The sequence below is a fragment of the Pseudophryne corroboree genome, chromosome 5 (genome assembly GCF_028390025.1).
Source record: "Pseudophryne corroboree isolate aPseCor3 chromosome 5, aPseCor3.hap2, whole genome shotgun sequence".
Taxonomy (NCBI): domain Eukaryota; kingdom Metazoa; phylum Chordata; class Amphibia; order Anura; family Myobatrachidae; genus Pseudophryne; species Pseudophryne corroboree.
In genome coordinates, this window is record NC_086448.1 from 269,463,070 (window position 1) to 269,473,459 (window position 10,390).

Here is a 10,390-nt window from a genome sequence, read left to right on the forward strand (position 1 = left end):
CCGTGTTTTGGATTCGGACGCATTTTGGCAAAACCTCCCTGAAAATTTTTTGTCGGATTCGGGTTTTTTTTTATAAAAAACCCTTAAAAACAGCTTAAATCATAGAATTTGGGGGTCATTTTGATCCCATAGTATTATTAACCTCAATAACCATAATTTCCACTCATTTTCAGTCTATTCTGAACACCTCACACCTCACAATATTATTTTTAGTCCTAAAATTTGCACCGAGGTCACTGGATGGCTAAGCTAAGCGACCCAAGTGGCCGACACAAACACCTGGCCCATCTAGGAGTGTCACTGCAGTGTCAGACAGGATGGCACTTCAAAAAAATTGTCCCCAAACAGCACATGATGCAAAGAAAAAAAGAGGCGCAATGAGGTAGCTGTGTGACTAAGCTAAGCGACCGACACAAACACCTGGCCCATCTAGGAGTGGCACTGCAGTTTTCTAGCGAGAGGATGAGTGCTTCCATCCTCATGTGAAGCTGAACCACTAGCCATGAACATAGGCCAGGGCCTCAGCCGTTCCTTGCCACTCCGTGTCGTAAATGGCATATTGGCAAGTTTACGCTTCTCCTCAGACGCTTTTAATTTTGATTTTTGGGTCATTTTACTGAACTTTTGTTTTTTTGATTTTACATGCTCTCTACTATGACATTGGGCATCGGCCTTGGCAGACGACATTGATGGCATTTCATCGTCTCGGCCATGACTAGTGGCAGCAGCTTCAGCACGAGGTGGAAGTGGATCTTGATCTTTCTCTATTTTACCCTCCACATTTTTGTTCTCCATTTTTTAATGTGTGGAATTATATGCCAATAGCAATGGCCTACTACTATATATACTGCGCACAACTGAAATGCACCACAGGTATGGATGGATAGTATACTTGACGACACAGAGGTAGGTAGAGCATTGGCCTACTGTACCGTACTGCTATATATTATATACTACTGGTCAGCAAAATTATGCACTGTACTCCTACTATATACTACAATGCAGCACAGATATGGAGCGTTTTTCAGGCAGAGAACGTATAATACTGGTGGTCACTGATCAGCAAAACTCTGCACTGTACTCCTCCTATATAATACTGGTAGTCCCCAGTCCCCACAATAAAGCAATGTGAGCACAGATATATGCAGCACACTGAGCACAGATATGGAGCGTTTTTCAGGCAGAGAACGTATAATACTGGTGGTCACTGGTCAGCAAAACTCTGCACTGTACTCCTCCTATATAATACTGCTGGTCCCCAGTCCCCACAATAAAGCAGTGTGAGCACAGATATATGCAGCACACTGAGCACAGATATGGAGCGTTTTTCAGGCAGAGAACGTATAATACTGGTGGTCACTGGTCAGCAAAACTCTGCACTGTACTCCTCCTATTTAATACTGGTGGTCCCCAGTCCCCACAATAAAGCAGTGTGAGCACAGATATATGCAGCACACTGAGCACAGATATGGAGCGTTTTTCCAACAGCGTACCAACAAACTACTCTGTCATCCACAACCCAAGACTGGACCGCAGGGGTGGCGGGGTGGCTATCTGCTTCAAAAAAGAACTTAAACTTAGGGTCCACCCTATTGAAATTACTCGCTCATTTGAGTGCATTGCTGCCCAGAGTTCGACAGGATTAGGTTTCAGAGTACTTCTCATCTACCGGCCACCTGGAGATGGAAAGATATTTCTACAAGAAATTGCAGACACTGTTGCTGGCCTGGTTCTGGAACATCAAAGATGGCTCATCCTCGGGGATTTCAATGCATGGGTGGATGATGAGCTCTCACGCCTTGGCCAAGACCTCCTGTGCACAATGAATGGTCTGGGCTTCACACAGATAATTCCCTCTGCCACACATAAAAGTGGTCACACTCTTGATCTTGTCTTTCAGATTGGATTAGAAGTCACTGACCTAAAAATAAACCCAGTCATCTGGTCAGACCACTACTCCCTCTGGTTCTCAGTTGCAACCCCTCAAATAAGATCTCTGCCCGTGGAGTTGACCAGGTACCGTCCAAGGAGGGGTATGACTCCCCAGGCTCTTGCAGCAAATATGGATCTCTCTGCTATACTGGGTGCCTGTGAAGATCCCTGTTCCCTAGTCCGTTATTATAATAGGGATGTTAAGGCTGCAATTGATATTATCGCCCCTGTGCGTATAAGACCTCGTAAACCACATCGTCAAGCTCCATGGTACGACAACAGTGTTAGTGAGCTCAAGAAAAGGGGGCGTAGACTGGAAAGACGATGGAGGAAGACTAACCTAGTGGATGACAAAATAAAACTAATAAAGCATAACGAAGAATATCAATCGACAATCACTCGCAAGAAATCACAGTTCCTGTCAAATGAGATCACAGCAGCAAACAATAGGCCAGCTCAACTTTTCCGCACAGTGGAGATGCTTTGCAAGCCAGCATGCCTGCAGACTGATGAGACCCTTTCCCAAGCAAGATGCAACGAGTTTGCAAACTTCTTTGCAGATAAAATATCCACCATCCGGGCTGGAATATCCACAGTGCCATCAAAGGAGAGCCAAACTACAAAGCCTGCCAATATAAGCTACCTGCCTTCATGGACCAGCTTTGACCCAGTGGATGTAAAGGACACTGCTGAAATTGCTCGGATTTTGCGTCCCACCACCTGTGGCCTGGACCCAGCCTCAACCAAGCTTCTAATAGGTTGTACGGATATAATCGGTCCTGTCTTTGCAAAAATTGTTCAATGCTCTTTGCAGACAGGCATTTTTCCTGGACCCCTAAAGGAAGCAATTGTTAGACCACTTCTTAAAAAACCTAATTTAGATCCCGACTGCATGTCCAACTACAGACCGGTATCAAACCTTCCTTTCCTAGGAAAGGTTATTGAGAAAGTGGTTGCAAATCAACTGGAAACTCGCCTGACAACCCATGATATTTATGATCCATTTCAATCAGGATTCAGGAGAAGACATAGCACTGAAACAGCCCTGGTGTGTGTGTTAAATGATCTTCTGATGGCAAAAGACAGAGGTGACTGTTCAATATTAATCCTTCTGGATCTCTCGGCAGCATTTGATACCGTGGACCACGGGCTTCTGATTGAGCGACTGATACACTTCTGTGGTCTGGATGGCACAGTCCTAAACTGGTTCAAATCATTTCTCACAGGCAGGTCACAGAGAGTATCATCTGGATTATACTCATCACCACCAGTGCCATTGCCATGTGGTGTCCCACAAGGTTCTATACTATCCCCCATGCTTTTTGCAGTATACATGCTCCCATTGGGCGAAATAATCAGGCGCCATGGCCTGGTCTACCACTGCTATGCAGATGATACACAACTGTACTTGTCCTTTGCTCCGGGCACTGATAACCCAGTAGCAACCCTGAATGGCTGTCTAGCTGAACTGCAGGAGTGGATGAGCGCCAGTTGGCTGCGACTGAACCCGGATAAAACAGAGGTCCCTATAATACGACCGCAACATCAAAGGACAAGACTGCAGCATAGCCAACCAACTGGACTTACACTCGGGGATTCAGAATTACAGACCAGTGATCATGTGCGGAATCTTGGCGTTGTCCTGGATGATGGCTTGACACTTAAACATCAGATATCAGCCACAATCAAATCCTCATTCTTTCACCTGAGGAACATAGCCAGAATCAAGCACCTAATTCCCTCAGATGATATGCCAAAAGTCATACATGCATTTGTATCATCTCGATTAGACTACTGTAATGCCCTCTACCTTGGTCTACCAGCAAAAGAATTGCAACGCTTACAGCTGGTGCAAAACACAGCTGCCAGGCTGTTAACCAACCAGCCCCGTTCCAGCCACATAACACCCATCCTCTACTCCCTTCACTGGCTGCCTGTAAGATGGCGAATCCTCTTCAAGATTGGCTTACTGAGTTTCAAAGCATTACATGACCAAGGCCCAAGGTACCTGAAACAGCTTCTGATCCCATACTGCCCCACTCGATTACTGCGATCTGTAGATGAAGGACTTTTAGCAGTACCTAGAATCTACCGTAATTCATCTGGGGGTCGAGCTTTTAGTCATGCGGCTCCGACTCTATGGAACTCACTTCCCAGCACAGTGCGAGAGGCCCCAACTATAGAATCCTTCAAAAGTAGACTCAAGACTTTCCTGTTTACTCAAGCATTTCCATAGTGTCTCTTTTAGTATCTTCATGCTTCTGTATTTTATGAAAAATGTACTTCATTATTTTTCTGTACTATATTATGCTGTGTATCTGTTAAGCGCCTTGAGTCCTATTGGAGAAAGAGCGCTATATAAATAAAATTATTATTATTATTATTATTTTTCAGGCAGAGAACGTATAATACTGGTGGTCACTGGTCAGCAAAACTCTGCACTGTACTCCTCCTATATAATACTGCTGGTCCCCAGTCCCCACAATAAAGCAGTGTGAGCACAGATATATGCAGCACACTGAGCACAGATATGGAGCGTTTTTCAGGCAGAGAACATATAATACTGGTGGTCACTGGTCAGCAAAACTCTGCACTGTACTCCTCCTATTTAATACTGGTGGTCCCCAGTCCCCACAATAAAGCAGTGTGAGCACAGATATATGCAGCACACTGAGCACAGATATGGAGCGTTTTTCAGGCAGAGAACGTATAATACTGGTGGTCACTGGTCAGCAAAACTCTGCACTGTACTCCTCCTATATAATACTGCTGGTCCCCAGTCCCCACAATAAAGCAGTGTGAGCACAGATCTATGCAGCACACTGAGCACAGGTATGGAGCGTTTTTCAGGCAGAGAACGTATAATACTGGTGGTCACTGGTCAGCAAAACTCTGCACTGTACTTCTCCTATATAATACTGCTGGTCCCCAGTCCCCACAATAAAGCAGTGTGAGCACAGATATATGCAGCACACTGAGCACAGATATGGAGCGTTTTTCAGGCAGAGAACGTATAATACTGGTGGTCACTGGTCAGCAAAACTCTGCACTGTACTCCTCCTATATAATACTGCTTGTCCCCAGTCCCCACAATAAAGCAGTGTGAGCACAGATATATGCAGCACACTGAGCACAGATATGGAGCGTTTTTCAGGCAGAGAACGTATAATACTGGTGATCACTGGTCAGCAAAACTCTGCACTGTACTCCTCCTATATAATACTGCTGGTCCCCAGTCCCCACAATAAAGCAGTGTGAGCACAGATATATGCAGCACACTGAGCACAGGTATGGAGCGTTTTTCAGGCAGAGAACGTATAATACTGGTGGTCACTGGTCAGCAAAACTCTGCACTGTACTCCTCCTATATAATACTGCTGGTCCCCAGTCCCCACAATAAAGCAGTGTGAGCACAGATATATGCAGCACACTGAGCACAGATATGGAGCGTTTTTCAGGCAGAGAACGTATAATACTGGTGGTCACTGGTCAGCAAAACTCTGCACTGTACTCCTCCTATATAATACTGCTGGTCCCCAGTCCCCACAATAAAGCAGTGTGAGCACAGATATATGCAGCACACTGAGCACAGATATGGAGCGTTTTTTGAGGCAGAGAACGTATAATACTGGTGGTCACTGGTAAGCAAAACTTTGCACTGTACTCCTCCTATATAATACTGCTGGTCCCCAGTCCCCACAATAAAGCAGTGTGAGCACAGATATATGCAGCACACTGAGCACAGATATGGAGCGTTTTTCAGGCAGAGAACGTATAATACTGGTGGTCACTGGTCAGCAAAACTCTGCACTGTACTCCTCCTATATAATACTGCTGGTCCCCAGTCCCCACAATAAAGCAGTGTGAGCACAGATATATGCAGCACACTGAGCACAGATATGGAGCGTTTTTCAGGCAGAGAACGTATAATACTGGTGGTCACTGGTCAGCAAAACTCTGCACTGTACTCCTCCTATATAATACTGCTGGTCCCCAGTCCCCACAATAAAGCAGTGTGAGCACAGATATATGCAGCACACTGAGCACAGATATGGAGCGTTTTTCAGGCAGAGAACGTATAATACTGCTGGTCACTGGTCAGCAAAACTCTGCACTGTACTCCTCCTATTTAATACTGGTGGTCCCCAGTCTCCACAATAAAGCAGTGTGAGCACAGATATATGCAGCACACTGAGCACAGATATGGAGCGTTTTTCAGGCAGAGAACGTATAATACTGGTGGTCACTGGTCAGCAAAACTCTGCACTGTACTCCTCCTATATAATACTGCTGGTCCCCAGTCCCCACAATAAAGCAGTGTGAGCACAGATATATGCAGCACACTGAGCACAGATATGGAGCGTTTTTCAGGCAGAGAACGTATAATACTGGTGGTCACTGGTCAGCAAAACTCTGCACTGTACTCCTCCTATTTAATACTGGTGGTCCCCAGTCCCCACAATAAAGCAGTGTGAGCACAGATATATGCAGCACACTGAGCACAGATATGGAGCGTTTTTCAGGCAGAGAACGTATAATACTGGTGGTCACTGGTCAGCAAAACTCTGCACTGTACTCCTCCTATATAATACTGCTGGTCCCCAGTCCCCACAATAAAGCAGTGTGAGCACAGATCTATGCAGCACACTGAGCACAGATATGGAGCGTTTTTCAGTCAGAGAACGTATAATACTGGTTGTCACTGGTCAGCAAAACTCTGCACTGTACTCCTCCTATATAATACTGCTGGTCCCCAGTCCCCACAATAAAGCAGTGTGAGCACAGATATATGCAGCACACTGAGCACAGATATGGAGCGTTTTTCAGGCAGAGAACGTATAATACTGGTGGTCACTGGTCAGCAAAACTCTGCACTGTACTCCTCCTATATAATACTGCTTGTCCCCAGTCCCCACAATAAAGCAGTGTGAGCACAGATATATGCAGCACACTGAGCACAGATATGGAGCGTTTTTCAGGCAGAGAACGTATAATACTGGTGGTCACTGGTCAGCAAAACTCTGCACTGTACTCCTCCTATATAATACTGCTGGTCCCCAGTCCCCACAATAAAGCAGTGTGAGCACAGATATATGCAGCACACTGAGCACAGGTATGGAGCATTTTTCAGGCAGAGAACGTATAATACTGGTGGTCACTGGTCAGCAAAACTCTGCACTGTACTCCTCCTATTTAATACTGCTGGTCCCCAGTCCCCACAATAAATCAGTGTGAGCACAGATATATGCAGCACACTGAGCACAGATATGGAGCGTTTTTCAGGCAGAGAACGTATAATACTGGTGGTCACTGGTCAGCAAAACTCTGCACTGTACTCCTCCTATATAATACTGCTGGTCCCCAGTCCCCACAATAAAGCAGTGTGAGCACAGATATATGCAGCACACTGAGCACAGATATGGAGCGTTTTTCAGGCAGAGAACGTATAATACTGGTGGTCACTGGTCAGCAAAACTCTGCACTGTACTCCTCCTAAATAATACTGCTGGTCCCCAGTCCCCACAATAAAGCAGTGTGAGCACAGATATATGCAGCACACTGAGCACAGATATGGAGCGTTTTTCAGGCAGAGAACGTATAATACTGGTGGTCACTGGTCAGCAAAACTTTGCACTGTACTCCTCCTATATAATACTGCTGGTCCCCAGTCCCCACAATAAAGCAGTGTGAGCACAGATATATGCAGCACACTGAGCACAGATATGGAGCGTTTTTCAGGCAGAGAACGTATAATACTGGTGGTCACTGGTCAGCAAAACTCTGCACTGTACTCCTCCTATATAATACTGCTGGTCCCCAGTCCCCACAATAAAGCAGTGAGCACAGATATTTGCAGCCACCTGAATAAAACTGAGAGGACGCCAGCCAATGAAAAATGGCGGCGACGCGCGGCTCCTTATATAGAATCCGAATCTCGCGAGAATCCGACAGCGGGATGATGACGTTCGGGCGCGGGTTAACCGAGCAAGGCGGGAAGATTCGAATCTGCCTCGGAACCGTGTAAAATGGGTGAAGTTCGGGGGGGTTCGGATTCCGACGAACCGAACCCGCTCATCACTAGCTTAAACCAACCTGGTTATTCTTTTAAAATCAGATTTGTGGAGCATGTCACACGTGTATGTTCTAAAAATATCAAACCTGCAGGCATGGCATCCTGCCAGACAGTCTCTGGAGACATCAGCAGGACATACTGTAGTTCACTTCTGACTGGAGACATTTGTAAGCCTCAAGTCTAGTCTACACACCTCTTAGCAAGATTTTCCAACAGGAATAATTGTTAATGAGACAAACCTGAAACTCTTCATCGTTGACTGACTGTTAACAGTGATATACAGTATCTGAGCCTTGTGGAACAATCCAGCTACAAGTCAGACTAATGTATACAGAATCTTCTACAAATTTTATCTACAAAGAGGTTTTACAGTTTATTTTATTTAAAAATATATGAGGAAATGTACAAGTAAAAAAGTATAGATTCGTGCATTAAATTCCCAGTGTTCATGCCCTGCATTTCCAGAACACATCTTTTAGTGGCATGATTTACTGTATGCACTCTGTTGTTTACAAGTCAGAATTGTTTGTTCTTGTAAAGACTTAGAGCCTGATTTTAATGTGGTTGGGATTGAACAGCTGCAAGGAAATAGATGCCTCCTGCCAGCATCTGCGATCTGAGTGTTGCGTCTGAACTCTGAAGACGCAATGGTTGCAACCCTCATGTACAGTACTTGAAATAAAATCAAGAGGATCATGAACTGATCTGACCAAGGATTGATGACTTGCCCATGAAATGACAGATCACTCACCAAATATCACATTGCTGGTTACATGCCTTGAACATGTTTGTCATGTTAAATATTGTATGCCATTTCCTGTAGTGAATGATATGGTATTACTGCTGTCTGATAACTAAAGTATGTGTCCTTGTTTCTGAGTTACAATTGCAGTGAGGAGACAGTACCAAAGCAGCATATGCCTTCCCAGATGTCTCTGCAGCATCCAAAGGAACATGCAGTGCTCTGGAAGACCCTCTGGCACACTCTGTGTAATTTCCACCAAAGACAGAAAATCCATGCATTTTATTTTGTGCATATGTGTCTCTATGTCTGTCAGGGGCATGCACTTTCTGATATTCATACACACAGATGCTTCATAAAACACTTTGTAGGCTTGCTGTCTGTGTTAGGGCTGCACATGTGGACAAAAGTGAGAACGTCACCCCTACTATCGTTTAGGGACCACTTCAATGATTAGAACGCATTGTGTTTCAGATAACACTTCTCTAAATGTGCAGTCTATACCCATTGATGGCTTTCATGTTATAAGCTGGCATTCTGCTTGGAACATGCTAATCTCTGACAAACGTTACCTATCCGAAGAAAAAATTTTACTCGCCCAATAACAGACATTACCTTGCTCAGGAACCACAGCTAAACAGGCCAAATAAGTCTGTGGAATCTCAGGTTCATGGAAACGGTCTTTGCCCATGTCTCCTCTATTATTTATTTATTTATTTATATTAAACCTATTTCATAGAAAGGTTGGTACAGTACATGAAAAATAAAAATAGGTCACATATAAAAAAGCAACAAAAATACAATATGGACATTCCAGGAAAATACAAAAGTATATTACATATACATAGAGTTAAAATTATGGTCACAATTTCTGCCAGAGAGACAATATGGCCCTTGGAGGAAGGGAGCGAGAGGCACTTTCATGCTGAACAGCACAGATTCTATTTCCATCAAGACCGTTTTCAATGGCATACAGAGGAATATTAACATGCAATACAGTAGAAACAAAATATTTAAAGGCTCAGAAAGGGACAGCAATACTCTTAGAACCCCCAATTTATTTCATTAGGTGAACTGGAAGCATTTCCTCAGGGCATTTTTCAGCATGAATGATAAAGTATGTATGTGGAGGAGTCTGTTTAGACCAAACCTAGAAAAATGTCTACTCTCCAGCAATCTACAGTAGTATACTTGCCTACCCTTCTGGAAGTTGTGGGAGACTCCAGATTTTTTGGGTAATCCCCAAAGCCCCGGAAGAGTAGGCAGCTCTCCTGCATCCTGCCTGTTTCCTAGTGAAGCGTGGAGGTTGGGGAGATAACCATCGGAATCACTGTGTTGTTGTGATGGGGCGGGGCTATATGACACAAATAACCCATTTTGGCCCCTTCTCTCTGGCGTAATGACGTGTCTGGCTCCACATGTCCTGCAGTGTCCTGCAGAGTCTCCTTTACAGTAGGTGCTTCTCCAAAGAGGAGACAAATAAGGTAGGTACTGTAAGTATGCAGTAGTTAGTATTTTAAACTGCAGTGCATTGTGGGATAAAGAGAACAGATGTGACTACATGGGAGCCAGAGAATGTTACACAAGATCAGCTCATATACAATGCCTCTTCAACACAAAATACCTAGACAGTTTTAAGCCTA